Source organism: Sebastes fasciatus, chromosome 21 (genome assembly GCF_043250625.1).
Source record: "Sebastes fasciatus isolate fSebFas1 chromosome 21, fSebFas1.pri, whole genome shotgun sequence".
NCBI lineage: Eukaryota > Metazoa > Chordata > Actinopteri > Perciformes > Sebastidae > Sebastes > Sebastes fasciatus.
The window spans coordinates 11,737,246-11,764,048 of NC_133815.1; positions in this window are offsets into that span (position 1 = coordinate 11,737,246).

Below are 26,803 nucleotides of genomic sequence, written 5' to 3' on the forward strand. Positions count from 1 at the left end.
CTCAAACACGAGTGTATACAAGCACAAACACACACCCTTCACCAGACCTTGTGGCAGACCTTGCAGGAAAACCGTTGTTTGGGTGGTGCATTAATATTCAAAAGGTGATGCTGCCAAAGCACCTTGAGCAGATGCACACTGGCACACATTGATGGCCTGAGTGACGAGCTGCAGAGAAAACAGTGCAAGAGAGAGCGAAGGGTTTACACGGAAAGAAAACAGAGGGAGAAGATGAAATTGAAACGATTTAAGTAAGAAGGAAAAAATGAGAGCTACAGGTAAAGTAAAGAATGAATAAAAGAGAAGAGGAGAAGAAAGATGAGCTCTCCTTCACATCCCAGCGCCGCTCTCCTTCATTGTTACCTCGACGAGTGCGGCCAGGCCCCAGCTCCCCTGGCAGAAACTAAGTGGCTTGCTGGCATATGGTGTAACCTCCATTTGAGTGCTAAAAGCTGGATATTGTTTTTGTGGAGCAGATGTTGGCGGGCATGGCAAAAGGCACAGCTGACTGGGCTGCACAGCTGGGAACGGTGTGTGTGACCCACATACAGGGGGAGCAGTAGTCAACTGAGAGCCACAACCTTAATGGAGAATGGAGAGACACGGTATGAAGTTTGTCTCTATTGTCTTTACACGCATTAAGTCGAAAATTAAGTCGGCTTAGCTTGTATTCTATTGCTTTTTCCTCTGGTATGACTATTCACTGATAGCAGGAGATTTTCTAAGTGGTACCTCAAAATTAATCTAGTGATCAAGGAATCTGATTTTAATCTAATGCCTCACTCATGATGTTGTAATAAATGCCATAAATGTGTCAGAGAGAAGCCTCGGTCAGGACACTTAACCCCGAAATATTAAGCACAATCAGCCTCACAGATTGACGAGGCTTTATTTCTACGATCGTTTTTAATTTGGGGAGTTTTATTCGGGCTAATCACAGTAGGATGGAAAACAACCTCAGCTCTCCGTGTGCTTCTGAAAAACACCGAACCACCATGTTTTAAATTGGAATCAAATGAGCTTTCATGCCCAGATTTGAGCTAATGAAAACGAAACGAGGACACTTAAGAGTCCTGACCGGTTTCCCAAACCCAGAAGTGTCCCGGTGCCAAAAGTGGACAAATGAAGATTATGCTGAGATTATAATAAGGATGCCAAAGCCATTATCCAGTCTACTTTGACAAATGTTGTGCCTTTCTGTGAGCAGATGGGACCGAGAGTTTGGGTGGGGAAACAGGCAGAGTATCCTTCACCCAGTTGGCTAGAAAAGACCAGGATAAACGGCAAGCAGGGACACTGTCAAGACTCCCAAATACTGCATGTAATTATTGTTTGAGTGCTTATCTCCGTCAAATACATTGATTTTGCTGTAATTAAACGAAAACTGACCTGTTAACACGTCAAATACTACTATAATTTTATTCAGAGATTAATCCAAATTCGTCACTGTTTCAGGTCTGTTCACAGCTGCTGTAATCATTTTTATGTGTGCATTAATAATGTTAGCAGGACCTCAACTGTCCTGCTGCTCATCTGTCAATCCGCGCCAGCCTATGGCCTCAGATTAAGCAGAACTCTTTGGCTTCAGCTACTTAATTATGAGAGTGTTAAATGCCGTATGTTGTGGGCTCGGGCAAAACAAACTGACCAGAGGCTGCAATGAAGGCTGTTTCCCCTGGTGAAAAAGGATTAGAATGGCCTGTCACTCAGCGGGGTCATGCAGAGCAGAGGCACTACTTAAAAAGTCATTTAGAGAATTAAGATGCCCCCAGTCGGGCCCGCAATGAGGAAAAAAAACAACACGCTAAATAAAACAACAAATAAATACTCAGCACAGCCTTGAGGCGACCACTGTTGACCACGGTTTTGTTCTGAAGTTCTGAATCTGAGAGGCTTTGGCATGTTGAATGCTGATCTCTCATGGAGGTCTCATTAATTAACGAGTGGTTTTCTTGACTGCACACTGATTAAATCCACCCCTCAGAGGGAAAGGTAAAACATGGGCAGCACCTTCATGTGCACTTCACCAGTGGGAATCAACCTTCCTGTGGCAAGGTTTAGCTGAATGCTCCAAGGGGCTGCTGCTGACCTTAGAAAATCTCCCAACAAAGACAAATACATATCTACATTTTTACAATGCAGATGTCCCGTTTGAAGTTTGCCCCTGAACAGAGTGGAGCTGAAAAATCACCTGCAGCAATGTGTGATGACGGGGACAAGATGAAAACAAGCTTCTCACAAAGTGATCCGGGGACTCTGCTGTAATTACCACACAATTACCTTTGATTACTGCTGAATTTAGTTTCTACTGCATATATTATTGTTCCACCACGCTGTCAAGACAAAATGCTTGAAAAAGTTCTCTGAGTACCGGTAAAAATTATTACAATTTATTTCCCAGTTATTGCTTACAGATGTCACCTGTTTTTACCTCTCAAAATAGTGCCACAACACTCATAATGTTGCCCACGGTTTCCTCTACCAACATGACAAGCTCTACCTTTCAGAGTGAAACAATCCATAATTCATAAATCGAATGACTCAGATGAAGGAGGGTAGCGTGATTCAGAACCATTGAGTCAGTAACACTCAAATGGTATACCTCTGTATCTGGCCACGAAGCCGCATAATCTGAGCAGGTTATAGAGATTATATCCAGGTTACTGAGCACTGCTGCTGCTGCTGCTGCTCTTCACAGAGGCTGGGAGGGCAGTCTGCTTTGACAGAAGTTATGAATACAGATCGGACCTCATAACTGACAGGCCCTACTGATGGAAGCTCGGGGCCTCTGGGACCAAGCAGATGATTTGACAGGGAGATATAGAGAACTGTTGCTACAGAATAGGTGGACAGCAGACAGGTGAGCACCAGCTGGTGAGTGTGTGTATGTGTGTGTGGTTGTGTGTATATGGAGGAGCTCATCCCCGACACAGAGAGCAGAGGAGATGCTGCAGCGTGATAATAAATTACATCAAAACATTAAAAAGTGCAGATAAAAGAGTAAAAAAGTGACTATGTGAAATGCTACTGTGGGGACTAACATCAATACAAATGAATACAATTGGACTTATTGGATCCACATGAGTCTCAGCTTTCGAGTCATACCCAATTTAGTGACCCCAGTATACAGAAATACTCAAATACACAATTTTAGAAAGAGGCAAAAATAACACATTTATACTGCATGCAAAAAATGGCATGGTTTTGCCCTAAACTGCATGTGATTATCATAAAGTGGGCATGTTTGTAAAAGGGGAGACTCTGGAGTACCCATAGAACCCATTTACATTCACATATATTGAGGTGAAAGACAGTTTTCCCTCGCCAAAACTTTAGCGGCGACATATGACACGGTTGGTACCAATGGATTCCTTAGGTTTTCTAGTTTCATATGATGCCAGTATCTTCACTCTAGCTTTAAAACTGAGCCCGCTACAACCTCTGACAGACACGATAGCGTCAGATATTAAGAGGTTAATTAAGAATCGATACAGGATTTTGGAGAATCAATACAGTATCGCAAAACATGATACTGTATCACGATACTCATGAGTATTGATATTTTCTTCACCATTCAACCCGCGTTTGAACCAGTTCATATGAGTCAGCCGGGGGGCGCATTGTAGGCTATATGTTATGTTACAGAGACTGCGTCACAAAAAGGTACAGGCTGGCTCACTGTAGGCCAACTGTATCAATCTGTCTCACACATAATGTGTGGTTATGCACGCACACGCACGCACACACACAGAGAGGAAAAGAGAGAGAAAGGGTGAGAACCTCCTTCTCTTCACAAGTGTCAGTTGCCTCTCACCCTTTACCCATTCAGTCAGTGAGAAGAGAAACAGATCTCAGTCAGACAGCTGCTGGAAAAAAAAAAATGTTCCTCTCGTGGAAAGTTGTATCGGAGTAAAAAACCTTGCTGCGGAAGCGTTTACAAGCGGAGCATCCCGTTGCGGCCATCCGGCTTGAGCACTGGTAAGCCTGGCGGTGGGAGGGGAGACAACGACGACAACACAAGCTGTGAAACTTTCCTCAAACTTGCGGTCATTATTTACTTATATTGTACTTTACATTGCCATTATTGTCTAATGAGAGACGAGGACAGAAATCGGACATTAAGGATTTTCCTTCGCACAAAATGTGAAATAATCACATCAAATAAATTAAAGTGATAGCCCATGAAAACAAATTTGCTAATATGTAGGCTTATAAACAAATGATAAATATACTGATATGATACCAACATCTAAAATAAAAGACCTGGCTTTGTTGAGACTGTCTGTCTATCAATCTCCTCCGCAGCGTTTCAGTACCCAGGACAGCGCCGCAACAAAACACACACCCTCTACACACACAACAAACAGCACTATCCCTCTGAGAATAACTCATAATAATTCATGTTGATGCATAATGAATAATGTGGTATTACTATTCCTTATCTCATGTGCTATTTGGGATTTTTGGGGTAATGTATATATTATAAAAAAACTAAAACACGATACATTCGAATACTGATTTGGATGTTGATTACCATAGCAACGGTCACAGCTTCGAAGCATTCGGGTCAGCTTTAGAAAAAAAAACCTATTGGTTGATCTCTATTCCACAGTTTTAGCTCATGCAGCCATTAACTGTCTAATTGATTAATTAAAATTACAAAAAAGCCTTCTATTTATATCAAAATCTAACTTGTACCTCCAGATAAAAATGGAAATCTAAATATGGTATAATATCACCACATTTAAAAAAAAATATGATGAGTAAATGGACAAGCATCATCATATTGTATCACACTAATTAATACAATATTTTGCACCTTAACTGATATCCTTTTTGCCTTATATCCAACACTAACATACTGGTTTTATAAAAAAATATATAATATAAATTAGAGAAGATACACAAAAAGGCTAGTTTATTGTGGATTTAGGTGCATCTTAACCAGCAGATCTACTTGTGACACATCTTTCAAATGTTCCTCCGAATAAACAGCAACACTGTACATGTTGTTCCTTAATGTGGACTAATATTTGTCGTGCTCATCACTTGATATTGTTACATATTGTATTTGAATGTGATCCAGAAGTTTCTCCACAGAGTCAGTGTTGATGCACAGTGGCAGTGTGCTGTGCTGAGAGTGACATGCTGATTCCTGAGCTTCTGCATGAGTCAGTCCCACCCTTCCATCTCACGAGCAGGCCTCAGCCCTCACGCCTCGTATCAGCCTGACTTTGATGGACACATGCTCCCTCTGTGCTTGGCAGGACGGTCTTTTGAGGAAACTCAACAAAAACGGCAACAGCGATTGGGTCGACACGCAGAGAGGCCCCCCCGGACCCCGGACCAGGATAAACGGCAAACACGGTCAAACACACGAGCACAAACCTTTACTTCACCAGTGGATGTTCTTTACGTTGTCTAGATGAGCTCTAGAGAGACATGTGGACTGCGAAGCCTCTTCACCTTTAAAACTTGTGACGAAGCTGGATCATTTGTGGATAATATCTGACAAAGAAAGCAAAATGTGAATACGTTTTCTGAGCTGTATGTTAAGTTATCTTACTCAGGATATAAATGCCAGCACATCACCCACAGTGCTAAAAGTCTTTATACTCGTTATTCAGCATGGCGGCACACTTGACTGAAGCAAGGTCTACTCCTTTGCCCACAGACAAAGGGAGTCCTGCACTACGTCTGTGTCAGTCTGCTCATCCCATTATATCCACTCTGCTGCTCCCAGTCATCAGCTATGACGAGCCTTCACCTGAGTTGACAGGTGACTGTCCTGAGGCAGCGCAGCACCCAACAGGGGAGCCTTAACCTGCCAACTATCTGTCAGTCCCCCAAAACCAGCTCTGTCATGTCATCTCCTCCATGCCAATCACGGTGACACATCAAGTTTGTGTCAGGAAACAGTGTTGGAGATTACAATCTAATACAACATTGCCCTGAGCCAATGGGAAGAACCAGGCAATTATTATGAGACGGCGATGATAATGTAAACGTTGGCAGGCCACATGCAAATAATTACAAATACAATATTTTTTTCCTAAAGCTTTAACTTTTGGTATAATTGCTTGTGCAATAAGGAGGAGGGGTGAGCTCTCAAGAGGGCACATTTCTGAGAAGATGACAAGAGTCTGGAGCAAGATCAAAAAGGATTTCATTAAATATCATGTAAGGTTGTCCATTCATCCCCTTAGTGAGAAAGGGAACATCGCGATGGTTGTCAGTCTAATTTTCTAAATTTACGTTGTTAAACTAAGGCTTCTTAAGACCGACAGCAAATTCTTAATAAACAACATTTCCATCAAAACGTCCTTCAAGTCTCTGTAATCAATATCTTTATAATAATGGATCAAATGAGTATGTGTGTGTGTGAAAAAGGTTAGTGCAAATCCACAGAGAATTATCGACCGACTCTGCAGTTCCACTCTATGGAGCGTTTTAGTGTCTTTCAGCTCATTGTTTTGGTTCACTCTCACCACTCTCATAGCGTTATTTTCAGACGTAGCAGTTCAGCAAAAAAGGCTCTAAAGACCCCACAGTACACTACCTTCTCTGCACCAAAGGGAAAACAGACAAAGTTAGTGACTAGCTCATGAACATAGTTGTAGGCATGTCACGATAATTACATTATTGACTTATCATGATATTGCCCGTTGGTTTACATGCGCGTTTATTTACATAAGAATGTGACCAATATTTTAGCCAACATGATGCCAGAATAAACATGTTTAATAATTATTTGTGTGGTTTTATTTAATTTGTTTTATATATTTAGGACTTTTTAATATTTTTCACATTCCAATGTCTGAATATCTTTAAGAATTAAAAGTTTATTGCTCTCTGAGAGGTTGTACTTGCATTATTATGCTATTATGTTATATTATCGTTATATCAGTGGCATAAAATAGCCTTAAAATGACAATAATATCTTTTATCAATTTAATTATTTCTGGAACAATGTGTCGTCAAACAAAAGTAGTTATCGTGACAGGCCTACATAGGGGAGCATTTAGCAGCTAAAGAACCAAAACTAACAAGTTGGCATATTAACTTAAAAGATGCAGATTTGTCAATGTTTAGAGATTGTTTCCGTAATTATTATTGTTACAGTTATTGCAGGTTTAAAGTGCTTAAAAAATGGTAAACTCTTTCCACTGATGAAGATCATGTATTTATGATTGAAAGCTCCAAAAGCTTCTAAATGAACCATGATGCAAGATCATTTGTCAACTGCTGTTTCCAAGATCAAGAATGAATTTCAATCCCAATGTTTAGACCTAAAAGTGCTCAGAAAATGGAAGTTTCAACATGTACCTATATTTTGTGTGATATGATTGAAAGCTCTAGAAATGCTACTAAATGGACCTTATCATGATATTGTTTTGTCAACTAATTTTCCGAGAACAAAAAGCAATCTTAATTTAGATTCCATTAAATATAAAAAAATACCATAATTCTGTCCTCTCCATCTGTAGACACATCAGGACACTGTACAGAGTCTAAATTGTGTTCATATCCCCCACTGTTTCATTGTGAATGCGGCTTTATATTAAGATATACAAGTTAAATTTCTTTGTTGTCCTTCCCTTCTGATTAGACTGAGATTCATTTGTGCGATGGTAAAGGTTGCGCTGACCTAGCCCTGTAATCGCACATTTTTGAATGTTAGGAGGGGGGAAGCAGCCTGTGCCATATGGCTAACGATCACAATAATAAATCAATTTCAGGCACCCAGTCATAATTTATCCGAGAAATTATGAATTTTTCCATTCAGTTGTCTCCAGTTAGTTGTCGTGGCATTCCAGGACCTCATTTGAAAAGTGGCAACGAGGCAAGCAGGCAGAGTTTTAACCAACTGCTGGGATTTTACATGGGACTAATCATGAAGCACTGATTGATTGAAGCTCTGTTATCAGTGGACGCTGCCCACCCCCGCCCCCCAATATGTAAATGAGTAACCTTTAGGAGGGCTCCGAGTGGCAGCAGTGGCAGATGGGCAGTAACTGTAATGGGGTGGAGGTTGGCTAGAATAAATATCCCATGGTCTGGAACTTACCTAGTCTCTACACCACAAAACAAAGACTCCAGGAATCAAAGTCATGGAGGGTAGAGCTGAAATGAGTCATCAATTCATCTTTTAATCAACAAAAAAGAAAGTGATAATTGATTCCAGCTTCTAAATGTGACTAACTGCTGTTTTTTTTAATCAGCTATCAAAGTTAACTGAATATTTTTCAGTTTCAGACCGATGGTTGGGCAAAAAAAGCAATTTCAAATTTGTCAATTTGGGGTCTGTGAAATAGTGACGGCATTTTTACTTTTTTTCATATTTTATAGATAAAATGATTAATTTAGAAAGAAATTTGCAGATTAATTGATTATTAACAAATCGTTAGTTGCAGCCCTAAAATGTACTTAGCGTTGCACTAAACTTGTATATTACATAATGTACTGAAAGCTACTGGAAAATAATACGACAATATCTTAACTTTTGCTCAACAAAACCAAAAATTCAAAACATGACTGCGTTGATAATAAACCTCAAAGACAACAGTGATCATTCCAGACAATTTCCTGTTGTTCGTGCCTGAAAATTATCTGTGATTACGCACTTAAATTTAATACATTTAGTCAAAACCATAGACTGTATAGAAGTGGATCTAGTTACCGTGACGTCACGCATTGGTTTGTGGACTGCCGTTTTGAAGCCTCGAATTAGTCATTTTGGCCGTCACCATCTTGGTTTTTTGCAACCAGAAGTGACACTAGAGGGTGGAGCTAAGTACAACCGAACGCTGAATAAAACATTTTCAGGCGACCAAAAAGGTTATAATTAACTGTCATGAACTGAAAACACACTGTGAAATGGTTAAAGCTCTAATACAAAAACACAGACAATTCCCAGACCGGATAACGCCGTGGTAGCAACCTGTCAATCACAAGTTAGCCACGCCCTAAAGCATCCCCTGCTTTATGATCTATTTGACTCTAAATGGGACCAGAATTTACTAAATTAACATCATGCTGTATTTGAAGAAGCAATTGAGGCCATAAACTAATGTTTACAATGTTTACTGAGGTAATAAATCAAGTGAGAAGTAGGCTTATTTTCTCATAGACTTCTATACAATCAGACTTCTTTTTGCAACCAGAGGAGTCGCCCCCTGCTGGCTATTAGAAAGAATGCAAGTTTAAGGCACTTCAGCATTGGCTTCACTTCTCAGACCCGGATGTAGCCCACTGGTCAAAACCATAAACTACGAATTTGAGAAGTCTCTGTGAATTTGAGCGTACCATTCACTTCAACAGCAGACACTTGAAAGTGAAAGGCTGCAGCAGTGAGGCCCTTTAGTCTATCTAGCCCAACAACAGGGAATACACACAGACAAAGGCATCAGTGGCGTCTAATTGAAATCCTTCAGAGAGAGTGAAGAGGGAGAGGAGGAGAGAGATTAAATGGGAGAGGAAAACCAAACAGACAGGGGAGGGGATGTTGGGATAGAGACTACAGTAAGGAGAAACTGTAGAAAACAGTTAGGTCATGCTGTTATTGATCTGGGAAAGTGGCAGCACACAGAGCAAATGAAAACAGGGCAGCGCAGACCCGGGCCCTACTGTGAGGCAGAGGTGGAAACGTCCATTTTCCCCCGCAGCCTTAAATTAACATGACAGCTAGTAGCTTCTTGCTACCGCAAAAGTGAGTGATTAGTATTATCGTTTAAATTGTAATTTGGCAGTTAATTAAAGTGACCTTGGTTTCTATTGCTGCATCTGTAAACGGGCAACTAGAGTGCCGTTCCGTCTCTCAACCGTCTGTGAGGCCGCTGTCGCTGGGGCCCGTTACAGGATTAAGTCACCCCGGTGACAAAACCAAATTAAGCAGCTGTCACCGCCTACCTGCAGCTCGGAGCTTAAGATGATCAACTTATGACCGGTCGGGGAGCAGAGCCTTCTCTCCCTCTCCCTCCTCCCATTATCATTTTGTAATTTACGATTAGTTTTAATGTTTTTTTCAGAGCGTCATTAAAAGCGAGATGTTAAGAGCGAACTGCATGAAATCATCGGTACCACGCGTTAATGTTTGATGGAAAAGTCTGTGACAACATCTTTAAAACCCAGTGGAGTGTGTTTAACAATTAGTTGTGTAGTTCTGAGTGTGGAGAATTGTTCGCTGCATTCTCCGACTCAGATTAAAAGCGTGCAAAATGAATAATTTAACAGAAATGCTAATGTTTGAGATTCCCGGTGTATAACATTTCTCTAAACATTCTAAACCTGAGGGATAAATCAGATGTGACGGAGGTAAATGGAGGTCAACTACCAGCATGTTACAATACATATTTCATACTGTGATGCAGCATGTGGAGTAAAAATACTATACGCAGGATATGAATTATACACAGTACATATGGCCATCATCCTAAGAGAAACACTGCTAACAATGTTTGAATTGCTATAATCCTGCATTCTAAATTACTTGACTTTTAATGTTAAAAATACTGATCATTTATCATGTTACAGTGCTATTTTTAAGGTTTAGTTAGGCACAAAATCAACTTGGTTAGGTGTCAATAGAGTTTGACACTCTATAATACACCTCACTTCCTCCTTTGCTCCCGTCATAATTAATCTGGCCGCTACAGCTTGCTTGCCACTTGCTGATTAAAGTGAATGTAGTAACCCCAAAGTTAGCAACAACTTCAGCCCAGGCTCACTTAAGGTGGACTGACCTTTAAGGTGGACCTGACCTTTTCTCTGGGTGGCTGTAGCCATTAATAACAATTCACAGTATAGCCCCAGCCACCTTCAACCTGAGCACAGGTCTAACCAGCTGAATAACTGAAAACACACATTTAGGTGTGCAGGCCCTTTAAAATAATACTCTCACATCCACATAACTACCACAACATCTGCATTGTTCTTTTAGCGCTCACTCTTCCTCTGTCCTCAAACACAAATCAGCTGTCCTGTAGTATGACACTGTGTTGACGGACTCTGTCTATAGCATGATGACAACTCGCTAAAAGAACTGACCTCAGACTAACTTCACTACGGACTCATATGACCCTAAAAGAAGACCTAAGTAATGCATCTCATATCACTTTTCAACACATCCGCTGAGGTTGAAACAGGTGGCAGAAGATGTGAAGGGAAGGGAGGGGGTGTGTGTCAGGCTTCAGTGGCGGTGCGGAGGGGGGCATCACAACAAGCACTCATGATAAAACAGGCCCATACAGACTGACAGCAGGTAAATTATATGTCAACGAGGTCTGCATTTCAATCCTTGCATATTTTCAATAGGCGCCATTGAAAAGCCTCCCTGCATCTCTGCCTGCAAACAGACTGATTCAGTGCTAACTGTTTTTGATTAAAACGTCAGTAAGGCTGTGGGGTCCTTTCATCTCTTGGGCCCAAAGCTGTCTGTCTCCTCGCCCACACCCACCCCCCCCAACAAGTGGGGTCCGGCTTGTGACATGGAGGACCATTTATCTACTCTGAGGATCGTGTCATGTAATAAGCTCCGTCTCCAGAGAGCATTTAGCCTGATAGGAAAAGCTGATTGGGACAAAAGGCTACTGAATCTCATTCTAGCTCCCGCAGTGGCAGGTGACTGCCGAGGTAAACACATTTCTCTGGGGACGAAGAGGGAGGCGCGAGGAGAAACGGAGTAAAAGATAGACCATAGAAGCAAGTGAGTGTGTGTTTCATCATCGGCATGACAGCTTCTGCTTAAGTTTTACTCACACACTGTACTGTAGAAGAAAACAAATGCCCAGGAGTGCTATTTGTTACCATCATTACCAGAGGATACGCTAGTGGTAACTTCAATCTGCCACACTACTGTTTCTGTATAGTAGTGCTGGTTCACTGTTTCACAGAAAAACTCATAAAAAGGAGATCTTTCCACGGGGGGACATCATAAGAGGTAGATGGATGTGGCTCTCGACTGCTCACAAAGACAAAAAGACATGAACTGGTGTCATAAACAACTGGGCCTGTGGATTATAACACTTACCCAAAATGGGCACGTGAGGCTGCTGTCTTGTTTGGTTTTGTTTGTTTGAGCCTGAGAAAAAGAGAGAGGAGAAGGCAGGATGGTCAGAGCGAGCGGCAGCTGTATCCACAGATGCTCATGTAAAAACATCCTTATTCACATGTTCCCCTCCACTTGTTTGTTTCCTGGTAATTTAGCCCTTCAGCACAAGAAAAAAAAAAAGAAAACACTGCTTTGTTTTCATACTAACAAGGCAATTAGCAATCATTACACATTTCTACTCTGGGTTGCCTACAGGTGGATATTGGTAATGATTTAACCGACTGATAATTGTGGACGTGTGTGTGTGTTTGTCTGTGTGAGTGCGTGTGCATCTGTATGATTGTTTAAAAGAGGTTACCAGTGTATTTTTCTGCCAACATTCACTCTGAACGATCATCCCCTCTGTATAATAGATGTGCACGTCCTGAGTAGGGACAAGTGCAGGAGGTACAGTAGTAGTGAGGTGGAAATCGGAGCAGACAGGAGGCATTGACACCAAAAGAGTTGTAAACGGTGCTCCTGGCTCCCCAAGGACGGTCTGTCACGCTGTGATCACCAGTAATGCCGCCAGGAGAGCGAGACCAGAGGCGGGGGAGAGGAGGGGAAGGGAAAAAAAAAAAGAAGATAACATGACTACACCTAAAACACCTCAGGGAGTAAGATCGGATGTGTGGGCATGGTGTAGACACAGCATTAAGTTGCAGTCAGACCAAAATAGCAGGAGGGGACAGGAAGTAGCGTGGGTTGTAACATAAACTGCAGGCACTAGTATGGCAAAAAGGATAACAACCGCAGTCCACCAAAGCTCTTAATTATACAGGCTCAATCACTTCACTGCCATCATGATACAGCTAGATTACAAGACTATAAACAAACAATATGTCCTGAATAAGAGGTCAAACTGGCTGGACATTGGAGAGCCTGCATTAAGCAAAAGAGGCGGGTCAAGTCAAGTGTTGCGTCGTCATGCAGAAATGAATGAATGAATTTATAAGTGAGAGCTGCAGGTTCCCACTGTAAATTTGCATTTGAAAGTTTGAATTAATGATAACCTCAATGTTCTGAGTCAGACTGTCAAGCCTACTACTGTTCGGTCAAAAACATCAAAGTATAGATACTGAATATTTGAAAAGGTTTCAATACTCATTTTCCGCAGTATCAATACACGGGTACTAGCTGCTCTCTCTTCTCTCCGACAGCGAGTTGACACACACACACACACACACATACACATACACATATACACACACACACACACACCACTATTTATCTTTTAATAAAAATCTAAAATTTGATCTGGTGGACATGTAGCGCTGGATTTAACATTATAGACATGACCAATGACTATTTGTGTGACCATACACGGTCCTGCCATATACTCGGGTTTGACCGAGTCTTGTTTCCAATGGTATTGAATATCAACATTTTTCAAGGTATTGCATCAAAGTTAGAAATTCAAGTATCATGACAACACAAAACCTACATATGCTAGCCTTAAAATACGCAACGCACTTAAGAGTAAAAACCACTGCCATGGCTGCTAAATTTTCTAAATTTGTTATCTTCAATCATACACTACACCTTCCAGACTTCTTCTATTCACACAGTGCTTTAGTTTACAAGAAGAAAAAAAATTATTTAAATGCTGCATCTTACAATGTTACGAAAATCCCTTAAAAGATGCCTAGATTCATATTTTTCCTTGGTCCTTGGCCAAATTTGACATCAAATTACATGCAAACTAACAGACGAACAAACCGGAGCAAAACATAACCTTGTGGACAGGTAACAAGAACTACAGTATGAATTATCCCCTCCTGTCTCACCACACCACCCCAAATTGCTGAATTTTAGAAATTCAAACTACAAAATCTTTTTTATATATATATGAGAATAATAATAGTTTTAACCACAACCATCTTCTGGCACAATCACAGTGTGAACAAGATAGGCCTGGCAATGCTAACGAAAATGCCATGCTTGTTATCATTAACCTTGAACACATCATCTTGAGTAAACTCCTATGTTGCTGCAACAATTAACTAAAATCATCCCACTCCCAATAAGCCTTTTCTAACTAGCACACAACGGATGTTCTTCCTCTCCTCTCCTCCATGTTCAAGGTCCCGAGCTCTCTGTGCTCTCTGGCCTCATTTCATATGCAGGTTCATCTGGCTCGGGACAGCGTGGCCCTCACTGCAGAGTGGCCCAACAGAGTCCCCAGGGCCAGGCCCTCTGTTCAAGGTCCCCAGGGGCCACCCCCCTACCCTTCTTACCTGCTTCAGTTCATATGAGCAGCTATGGCCGCCATATGTGAAACTGTAGTAAAGCAGATGCTGTTTTTCCATTTGTGAAATCACGTTTTTGGAAAGCACACAGCATTTTGATGGCCAGAGTCGAGTCAGTGAGTGAGTGTAAAGGGCAGAGGGCAGTGAGGAGGCAGCAGGCTCCGTTGTATGCTAACACTGCAACATCTGATCATCACTGTGAGGATATGCTGATCTCGCAAAAGCGGCGGCATGGCATTTTCTCACGTGTTAACACTTGCGTAAGCCATTCAGATACATGCTGTACAAAGACACGCACGCAGTCTTGATGTGGGCCTGTCCGTAGCTGAGCAGTTCCATTGTCAGTCATCTGCTGATGCTGATAGACAATACGGGGGTGAGGATGCGTGTCAGAATGGGAAAAGCCTGAATGAAATGACAGACTCTCTCGCCGTCCCTCTCGTCCGCCGCCTCCATCTCTCCCTGTCCCCGCACATCTCACCCACAGCTGCCTGGGAAGCCGTGACAAGCCTGACACCTGTCAGTCATACACTCACAGACAGGACGGAGAGGACAGCAGCATACACAGCTCCACATGCTACTGCAGCACAGCACTGAACTCACTTTAACACTCATCCACACCCACAGCAGGTACAGTGGTGTTGCTGCATGCTGGCCCATGTAAAACAAATTGTTTTTCATCCGTGCTTCTGTAACATTTACAGCAACAGAGCAGGCAATATTAACAATAATTAAATAAAACACAATTTCATTATTTCTAATAGTTTATCAACAGTCTGAAAGCAATAATCCATAAAGACAACCCAATGTATTATGTTTTGATGGGGGGGAATAATAATATTACAATTAAAGTAGTGCTGACTTGAAGTTTGAAAGGTTAGATTTCACACAATTATGTGTCAAGGTGCTGAACGACCGCAGCCAGCGACTCCCTCCTGGCGACAAATTTCATTAACAAACCTGATGTATACAGCACACGCAGACACAGTTCAAATGGAGGACATAAATTTCAGCCTGTGGGGTACTGCGGTCACATTACAACTAATCAACCGCTCTCCTTATACCCTTCTGGAAAAATCTTCTTCTGTTCAGATGGGTAGGGGGAGATAAAGGAAAATATGATGCTTTATTTCTAATCAGCATAAATTACCGGCATCCATCAGGTGAGGCTCAAATTAAAATCCTCATCTGACAAAGCAATGGGAACTGTGTGAGCTCACTCATGAATCAGTGTGATTTAATCCAATCATATTAGACCCCAAAGCCAAAAATTTCCACTCAGGATCAACCCAATTGCCCTTCTTCACATTTTCTTCATTAAGTCCTAAAGGGAACATTTGGTTCTGAGGGTCAACCGGGTTCAAACTTGCCATCACATTTTCTCTTCTCAGAGTAGAGTGACCAACCAAAGAATTATAACGAGGCCAAAGAAACCAAACGAACCAAATATTGCATCATGTCATCCTATGCAAACATCTTGTCTTTATCATTTTTAAAGTAAATACTACTAGTTACTATACACTAGCTGCTTTGTACTGCAAAATTCTCCACATAGTCCTACTGTTACAGCCTACAACTTGTTTCAAGGACGAGCTAATTGAAAAAGTTGTATTCCCCAGAGCTATTTACATGTTATTATGTGCGTCTGCAATTACCATTGTCCCAAATGTACAATACCATCATCAGGCTATACAGATGCAGAATGAAACTCCACTCAAAAGCTCTGACAATGTAGTTGAAACTTACTCAAAACAAAGAGATGAGTTGATTATGTTATGTCTGTGTAAACCACCAAATTATATTCATTGCTGCTTACATAGATCTAAAAATGCTTGGCAACAAAACAAGCACTTGTGCTTCTTTATATATGGTGGAAAATCACATTTAGAGCCAATATTGGAGCTGAAACGATTAGTCGATTAATCGACAAATCATTAATCTGAAACTATTTTTGATTAATTCATTTGAATTAATTGTTTGAATAAAAAACATTAACCAGTTTCTTAAATGTGAGGATTTGCTGCTTATGCTATTACATATAATTACAAATGAATGTTAATCTAAATAAGTCACCAAAAACAATGGTCATTTTTCCAATGTTTTCAAATTGTAATCAAGAAATCATCGGATTAATACAACAAATAATAAAGAGTTGCAGCTCTTAGGTGATATAACTTCTTGGAGAAATAAACCACAGGCCTATTTAGAACATTTGCATCAGTCTAGTATCAAATATCGCTCCTACTCAGGGTCTAAAATTAAGTTTTTTCCTCACGTGCCACTGTTGCAGGTCACTGAACATTTCTACTAACCACACAACTGTTTTGTCTGCCACTTCTGAAGTCTATGTAGAACGCTTTAGAATCGTAAACACTAGAACTGTGTATTAGCAATAATCTGGGGATACGATACGTATCACGATACAGGGGTTACGATGCAATATATCGCGATACTGTAAGTAAGGCGATATATTGCGATTTTTAAAAAAATCTAATTTTAGGAAAACTATCATAGTATAAATAACACCACTATATGCATAAAATCTTAGCATAAAAAAGTTAACTTTTTTTATGCAATCAGAATAGTAGGATCTGCATTTGCATATCTTTGCAAATAAAGTAAAGTATTTCCTGAGTTAATCTGTGCATGTAAACTATTAATTAGAATTCAATACAGGGTTTTTGAGAATTAATACAGTATCACAAAACACAATACTCAATATTTTCGTCCACCTCTAGTAAACACTGAGTCAGCGGTAACACAGTAGAAATATGGATCATGTAACCTTAATCCCTGACTATTTTTAATTTTTAATTGCTTTTTAAAAATAATATTTCTTAATATAAGGAAGGAAATCTGGCGATACCATATGTATCATGATACAGGGGTTACGATTCAATATATCATGACATATTGCAGTACTGTAAGCAAAGCAATATATTGATTTTTTAAAATCTAATTTAAGAAAATGGTCATAGTATAAAAAACACACTGCCACATGTATACAATCTGAGTAAACTAAACTAACTTTTTTTATGCTATCAGAATAGTAGGATCTGCATTTCTCTTTGCAAATAAAATAAAGTATATTGACTGAGTTAATCTTTGCTTGTAAACTAACTTAGAAATCAATACAGGGTTTTTGAGAATCTATACAGTATCACAAAATATAATATTTCAATACTCCATATTTTTTATATTTTCTTACACCCCTAGTAAGCACTGAGTCAGCGGTAACAGACAGTAGAAATATGGATCATGTAACCTTAATCACTGACTATTTTTAATTTAGGAATTGTTTTTTAAAACTAATCTGCCATGGTGGCAGGTGACCTGAACGTTTTACCTGCCACAGCCAACATTTACCTGTTATTTGGCAGCTGGCAGGTGCTAATTTCATTCCCTGCTCCTACTGCAAGACACTGTTGAAAATGTGGTCCAGGAAGTCAGAAGTAAACAACACAGGTTCACTATAGTTTAGCTTACCTGAAGTTGGATTTAGGCTCTGTCAGTCGGTGTAATGTCTGAGATATGCTCCTTCTTGTTGACATAGGTCGATGTAAATCCAGTTGAACAGTTTTTAACCAAGGACAGGCAAAAAAATTGAGGTAGTGGATCTCAAAATCAATCAAAACAGCAGGTCAAAATGTCCTCTAACCGCTGCTAGGCATTAGCACACCTGTGAGTTAATTGACAAGCCCCGCCCACTACCTGCCACTCAAAATTATACCAAGAAGAAGAAAATCCTGCAAAAATGAGCTCCTATGCCTCCTGCTGTCAGTGAGTTTTTTGTAATATTTATATACTGGAATACTATCTGGGAATTGGTAATTTAATTTTAACACATTCATTTAAGAATATGCACCATAAAAGCAAAGTGTTAGCTGAAATAATGATACGAATAAAACTAGGCAACATTTTTTTTTTTTATTTAGTTTTTATTGCAGTTTCAGCAACTTATACAATCATCATCACATTCTTTCCTACTGTATTTTCATTTTACAGCTGTCTCTTTGTTTTTACACAAAATGTCACAACTTAAAACAAGAGGGGGAGAGAGGAAACACAATTAAAAACAAGATTTCATCTTAAACTATCATTTCAATTGAATTCAGAGGAAAAAGGGAGAACACATACTTAAACAATCCAAGAATTAAAAGAAAATAAAGTCAAATAAATAAATTTAAATAAAACTAGGCTACATTTTGACACTATGGTCTTCAAGACAGAGTATCATAGCGTTTATATATTGGTTATAAAAGTCAACCAATTTATCAAATTAACTAACACAAAAGAAAATGCAACACAATAAACATTAGGGACTCAGGGATGTAGTGCTTTGCATTAATGACTAGACATTTATTTTTATATATTTGAGTTTATTTACTGTTTAGGTTAATACTGAGCCCTAAAATCTGAGATATGACAGGCCCTATGTGAGTGCGACATCAGAGTCACACATTTCTTTTTAGTGGGTTATTTTTCCTATGATTTGCAGTGCTCATAAGATGGAAATCAAAAGAACCAATCAATAAGTGTTTCATAATTGATCCTGAATATTAGGCACTTGTTTTCAACGCTTAAAGACAACTGTGATGTAAGGGTCAAGTTCAGGTGCTTTTTAGCCACATTTATTTGGACAATCATGGCCCAACCTCAACTACATGATTCAATTTGTATAATTCATGAGACAAATACACACTAACAACATTACATTGAGTACAAATAATAATAGTATTATTAATAATAATAATAATAATAATAATAATAATAATGAAATTACTTTATTTGCTGTATTTAGAAGTGCATAGACTAGCTCCAAAAATGAAAAAGAATCTGCCTTTTTCTTTCTTCACAGAACAGTGTCTAAGATCCAATATAACAACGGTGTGGTTGAACTATAGGCAGCTCTAATGTACAGTGTGAATATGAAGTAGTATATTAAAAGCCTAACTAATGGTTTTAAAAAGCCCTCATAACATTCAGTTCAAGTGCAGTTGTCCCACAGCTCATATATTTCTTGGTGAAATAAAAGCAATTCAATTTGGGTGAATTTTTAAGTATATGATTTTAACCTTAAGTGGGATGAGCAGAGCCCTGATGTCCTTGCAGTACATCTCGGCAGCCGCTGGTCACAGATTTAAGACTGGAGTCAAACAGGCATCACACTATGGATATGAATCCTAAAAGCCACTTTACTGTTTTCAGTTCAACTTATGATACTAATTAGTGTAATTGATCTAATTATTAGTTAAAGTGCACATATTTAACATTTGTAAAAATGTTTAAAAGTGGATGATTAAGAGCACTCCAGGAGACCTCTATAAAACACAGGAGGTAAAGACAGAGTACAATGGAACTTGTCCAATTAATCAAATAAGTGTTGCAATTAACTAAGTGAGTGTTTAAGGGCTGCAGCGGAAGAGGGGACAATTGATTTCCTCTGAAAGTACTTACGGCCTCTCATTTCATTAGAACTAAAGAGTGAGTCTGAATCCAGATATACAGTGTACAATAAAAGTGCCTGCAGCTGAATTAATAACACAGAGGATCTGTGCACATAGAAGCATGTTAAATATGATCAAAGGCATTGGAAATATTCAAAACTTGTGGACTGGGCTTGGTTTTTGCCCAACATCAATTTCTTTTTGCAAATGACAATATCCTGGGTTGATTCTGAACCTTGTGGCAGGCAGTTCAAAGACAAGAAACACATCCAATCAGGACAGCCTTGGAAGCGGCTCTCCCTGCCTAGATTAGTTTTATTGAACAGATGGCGTTTCAATTTTGAACTTTTGCACTGGTGCAAAAAAAAGCTTGGAGAGTCAGGCTGTTTTTCTCACATCACTGACAGAAGCTGCGCATCAGATGAAGGGGATGTGTGAAATAGCATTCCCAAGCATCTCTATCTCCATGCTCAGGACACAAACACTCAGATACAGACACGGTGCGGAGGCTGGACCATGCTGCTCCATCAGATGTTAAAACAACAAAAAATATAAAGGATAGGAAATCAGCATGAGCTCTACATTGAATGTACAGTTTTTGTAGTGATGAGTTGTATTATATACTGTATTATGGTGTTTTTTGTGTGGTTGCATGTGTGTAAATGTGTAATTAAATAAACAAAGCAAGGCAAATCATGGGGGTCCTGTCATATCAAAAATAGAGTACCAGTCGGTTATTTAATGTCTCCCTGCCACCATCCGCTCCTATTGCCCCACATTAGCAGCATCATGTTCTCAATTTCCCCCCAGTAGCATTGCTAGTCCTGGCAGCCAGCTCGCCCACGCCGGCACGAGTCGAGAGGACAACTGGAGAAAGATCACAGTTCAGGCTCAGTCAGACGGAAAATATGGAAATCAGGCGGTGGACGGACGGACCGCTGTGTGTTCCCCCTGTTTCAGCAAGCTGCCACAGTTTGACTGACAAACTGACTTTTTGAGGGGCCTGTGCCCATTCCAGTCAGAGTTTATTGAAGGTGATTTTGATCTCCTCCATGAGGCCACAGCAGTGGTGCTGCCATCTGTCACCTTGATTGCATGGCGGCCTCTCTAGGGGGAGCGCCATGGCTCCTGATCGTTTACAGATTGCGCTGCTTTCGCCTCCATAAGGGCCACATGCACAGGGCCAGATGGTGAGCATACACGCTTATTATGAGTCTTTATCTCTGTGCAGGAAGGAGTGGAACCATTAGGCCTCCCTCAGGATCTCCACTCCTCTCTGCAGCCATGCTGTTCCTCCACAAATACAGTCCTCTTCTTCAGCTGTCACTGGCCTACGACAACACACACACATACACACACACACACACACAGACATAGCACACAGGACCACTTGTCAAAAAAACAAACACAGATCTACTCAGGGCATGTGATGGTTGTGTTAATACATCTGCATACACACGCAGACACACACTAACACCTGTTTCTAATCCTGAATAATGGGAAAATATGGCATGTGGCAAAATGTTAGGTGGGGATGGGTGTTGGTGGTTTTCTCGGTAGCACACTGTCATGTACTAGACATTGTGATTTGATGTGTGACATCTAGGATTATGGACACACCCTGAATGTCACACCTTGACATAATATGTTGACAGCATCCTGCAGGATCGTGGCAAAGGCCGTGTGACCACATGGGCCAATTGATCAACACTAATAAGTGCTTCTAAAGAGGCATCAGTGTGTGTGCCTGGAAATTGTCATAATAAAATAATCAGAGCACTACGCTGTGAGTCTGTCTGCACAAATGTCCATTCATGCATGAGTTTGATTCTAACAGATTCAGCCTGGTATGAGACATTGGCAGGAGGCTGTTGTCCCTATCCCTGACATATGTACTGTATGACCAGGAGGGTGAAGACTGTGTTCAGGATTAAAAAGTGACATGTGTAACGTCAACACACATTTGTCATGCTCCTCTAGAATCCTAAAGTTCATTAATGCCGGCTCACTGTTTGGTAAACTGTGTGATTTTTATAGGGGAGGCGAAATGGAATTCATAATTATTCAGGCATTTACGGTGTAATGCCTTAATGAGCATTTACTAAGCTCTTCATGAGAGGTAATATCCCACTTGATCAGAGATTAACAAAGAGCATTTCAGTGCACGCTTTAATGCAAAAGGCTTAACTGCTTGAAGCATGGCTTCATTTCTCTCAATTACATCTAATCTAATGTTTGGATTCCCTCAGCAAGGATGCACTATTCAAGCGCATAGCTGACCTAATGAGTGAAGAAACACTCCCTTGCATAAATAATCTTTCCACTGTAGCATATCCATTGAAAAAATCTACATAATTCCTTTGTGTGAGTACTAGAAACACACTGCTTGTTTGTTGAAAGAGTGATCAGTAGAACGTACAGCATGCACTCTATTGTCCTTTGCTGTCCCTGATTTTTTTTTTGTTTGTCCCGGGGCGATACGGCAATGTGCTGCACTTTTAGGACAACAGCCGGTTATCTGCGAGGGTGAGCCCCCTCGTCAGTCTCCAGCACAGTGCACAAACTGACATACTCTACACTAGCCTGTGGTCACATTTCAGCTCAGGGCGAAGCGGAAACGCTTCGTAGCCACAGTCTGCTGCATCACTTTTATTAAATTGCGGCAAGGCAACCTGAAAAACTACTGTAAATACTTCTTAATATCCATTCATTTAGAAAAACAACAACATCGTGTTTCACATAAAAATGTGTCATTTGTCTATAGCAGTGGTTCCCACACTCTTCCACATTAAGTACCCCTAAACTGACACGAATTAGACCACGGAGCCCCATTTGATAAGATTTTGTCCCAGGGTCCCCCGTCTGATAGGATTTTTGCTTTTCGATGTTTTATGACAGAACATGTATGAAACCCATGACCAAAATAGTCATACATTTTGTCATTGTGTTACTTATGGATGGAATTATATTGAAATATGATTCCCCTTTTTGTTGGGAACACCCTGGGACAAACTCAAGGACCTTTGAAAACCACTGGTCTATAACACCATCCTCAATCTATCTTCATGTAATCTGTTGCAATTTCATGTTAAAAAAAGTGTCTGACTGGCTAAAGTCACCGTAATGTCACCACACTAAACATGAAAATAATCGCCCGTGAAAGAAGGTCAACGGGGCCTTCGGGGGGGAGTACTAGTGTACTGAGCAGCACCTGAACTGGACCCAAGCACAGATCGGTGGGGTATCATGCAAAGTGCCACAAGCAGCCAGCCCTCGCAGGCCTGTCACAGACTGAAGGTGTCACCCAGAAAACAGCAGTTGAATTAACCTCGGTGGGCTCAGACCAAACACAGCCCGCAGCATGCCAGCAAAGTCCGACCGAGCCCTTCTCATTCTCTGCCCGGTCCAACCGGTGAGGCAATGCTGCGATGATATTAGTAGACTGGAGTGAGTATGATATAAATATCAATCAGGAAATATCTTAATTGATCACGTTGTTTTGGTTTGGAAGGCCATACTGCAGCCACATTTAAAGAGGGCTGTATGCTACTGATAAGTATTTGGTCCTCTGTTTTCATATTAAGCTCAGAGTTAATGCATCTATGAAACAAACACACCGGAGCAGCATTGTATTGTATTGTTATATATATGTATATATACTGTATATATATATATAAAGAGAGAGAGAGAGAGAGAGAGAGAGAGAACTTGCTGCAGATCACCTTCCAATAATGGTGAAGCCTTTCTAACCCCCAGGCCCCGCTGAGGTGTAAATTCTGACGTAAAACATCCAATAACAGCCAATATCAGACGAATGAGATCCAGTGATCAAATTTACATTCCTCACAATGCATCCACTATCTGTTTTAGATGGGATTTGGTGGCCAAACTTCCATATAATTGAAGAGGCGATGCCAGACCCCACTGGAGACGTACCACAGGAGCACACCAGAGCTGAGTTACTTAGAGGAAGCTTCCTCTTGTTTGCCTTGGAATTAGCTCTGAGAGCACATACACACACATGCACGCCCATTTCAGCACACACATACACTCACTCTCAGCCTTTTTCACCCTTCTGCATCAATCTGTTCCCAAGCTGTTCCCACATTTTGGTGAATTTCCCAGGCTTATTCCTTGGCACAAGTGGATACTGGGGCTGATTACTTTAGCGTGAACCCATCAAGTCTGTCCAGTGCCCGCGAAGCGTGCACGCTCAAAAACCGACTAACCTTCCTCTTCTTGCAGCGAGTGAATCTAAATGTTGTGAGTGCGAGGCTGCAGGGTACAACATTAAGTTTAGTGAGCATTTACATAAACAGCACACACACATAAGCAATAATGGTCTCTTCCCAGATGCACCACAGCATCCACATCGATCTTCAATAAGAAACAACCAGCAGCAACAAATCCAAACCTCATTAAAGAATATAAATTCAAAATCTATTCTGGCACTCAATCCGATGCAGATTTTCTCCTTCTTTCTGTCTCATAAATTACAGTTCTGGTGCACTGTGCAAATATTACCAAGCTGTAAGACAGCTGTGGCCCATTAAAATGTGTTATGGTTGCTGATTTCCTACAGCACGTGGTCATCTTGCCAAATCTACAGCCAGTAATTAGCGGAGATGAAATGTTTAATTGTGCCTTAATTTTGATAAAATTTATCTGTCACCCGTCCTATAATCAGGCATTTTGCTCACAAATCAACGTCAGCGGATTTAGGCAGGGAGACATCCACTAACCTGACAGACATGTTGAGATGTCACTGCCCTGCTCTCCCTGCTTAGAGCCCAGGAAACAGGACGATATGTTAATACTGATGAGAGCACCGAGAAGAGAAGACAGAGCGCATGCTATTTTCTGCACAGACGAGACATAACACAGTTTGATTACGTATGTATATGTGTGCAAATATGTGAACGAATGATGCAGTTTACTACATGTGTAGCAAACAATGTCTGTGTGTGCAGTTTGTCTCCCTGTGAACGGACAACAAGATGGGAGCATGTGGGTGATCTTGTCAGAATCACAGGACGACAGGAAGAAAGCGTTCCCCGACAGATGGATGACAGGAGCGCGGGAGTGGGAGAAGGTCAAGATGGGAGCGACACAAAGCCTTCCACACTGACTGGGAGAGAGCGTGCGATCTCTCAGGGTGTTAAACCATGTAGTCCTGCCAAAGCACGGCCTGGGCAGGCTGAGAGAGGCTGCTTGTGGCTCTCTCCTGGGGGATGCTGAGACTCAAGATGAGGCAATGGAGAGGGCCACTTATCAGGTCTGACAGCAAGAGGACGACTGAGGCTGAGAATGATGGGTAATATTACTGATGGATTATTGGGTAAATGTTAAAGGGGACCTATTATGTTTATTTTCAGGTGCATACTAGTATTTGGGGTTTCTACTAAAACATATTTACATGCTTTAATGTTAAAAAACGTTTTAAGATTGGTCAAGCGAACCAAACTCCAGCTCCGCTCTAACTAGCTTTGTTTAAAGGCGTGCCAAACTAGCCACTAGGCAAAGTGCATTACTTGGTGACATCACCACGTTACGGAAGAAAAGGCTGGGAGCTTCAAGCAAGGCGTTTCAGGCAGTTCAGGAGCAGTGTTTCTGTGGGGGAAAATATCTCCATTTAGGCCCAAACCCGACATCAAAGAACTAGCGGTGACAAAGGCCACCAGTTCCGTGGCCTCAAGACGCCTTTGTCTTGGCCAAAAAGTTGCACTCGAACACACCACAAAGACTACAGCCAAGGGCCAACTACCACGTACGTTCTGTGCCTGTGCAAGACGAAATAACTCTCCATCTCCTTCGTCATTCATAAAGGGAAACCGCAAGACCGAGGACCGCGGATATACAATCCGTTGTTATAATACGTATCTGAAATAAAGCAGCATTTGCCGACCATTTTCACACCACTCTCACTCACCACTTAGCTACATTCCAGATGGCCATGATTTCGTTGTGAAAATATCCGTGTGTTGAAATGATCAGATGAGATGAAGATGAAAAATGAGAAGAGCCTTTTGTGTTTTTCCCCTTGACTTTACTCGTTGGCTTGCTTTCCTCACTTCCGTTTGTCTCTCTGACTGATTCGTTTAAGCTGAACCACCATTCCGAGGGACTTCTTTCACCGACGGGCGCCACCGCTGATTCAACATGCTGAATCGACTGAAAAAGTTCCGACACGGGCAACTAGAGCCGACAATGTGGGATATACCGAAAAAAGACAAGACCGATTGATGCTAACCGACAGCTCCAAACTGTCCGACGGCCGACCGTTGGCTTGGTGCGTCAGAGCCTTTTGGTGTGGATTTTGAGCTTTGTAACTTTGCAGACCTTTTACATGCACAAAAAAACAACATAACACACTAAAGGAAAGGGAAAAAGCACGAAAGCATAATAGATCCTCTTTAAACTGCTCCACCAAGTAAATTTGATTTAGATTTGTTTAGTCTTGTGCATCCTTGTATAAGATTCTCTGATTTCCACTAATGCAAAATTTGTAACACTGAAGAGTCTCATTTGGTGTCAAATTCATCAGCTTCTATAAATGACTATGTCATTTCAAATAATGTATTTTTAAGTATACAGTCAGAGCAACCTTGAACTGAGACAAAGCGTGTTGTGAAATAGCATGCAGTAAGGACAGCAGCCGTTTTGCATATTTATGACTAATGTTGTCCCCGAGAGAGGCCGCCGCCTCCCTAGGGGCATTATGGGTGATTATTGTCATCTCAGTGCAGCCAGTTATTCACCAACATGCACCGCATAAAACACATCATTGCAAAGGGCCGCGACAGGAAATGAGACGTGGGGCAAGGCTCCAGGAGCAGCCCTTCCTAATCACAATGGCCAACTGTCACGCTCTGCGTCCGCTCGTCTGCCACGGCTTTAAGCAGCGTGGAAGGATTTCACTGCAAACTTTTCGAGTGGATCTGCAGTGGTAGGACATCCTGCATAACATGTGGCACCCATGATAATTACGGCAGAATTAACACAGGCGGGTTTATGGCCCT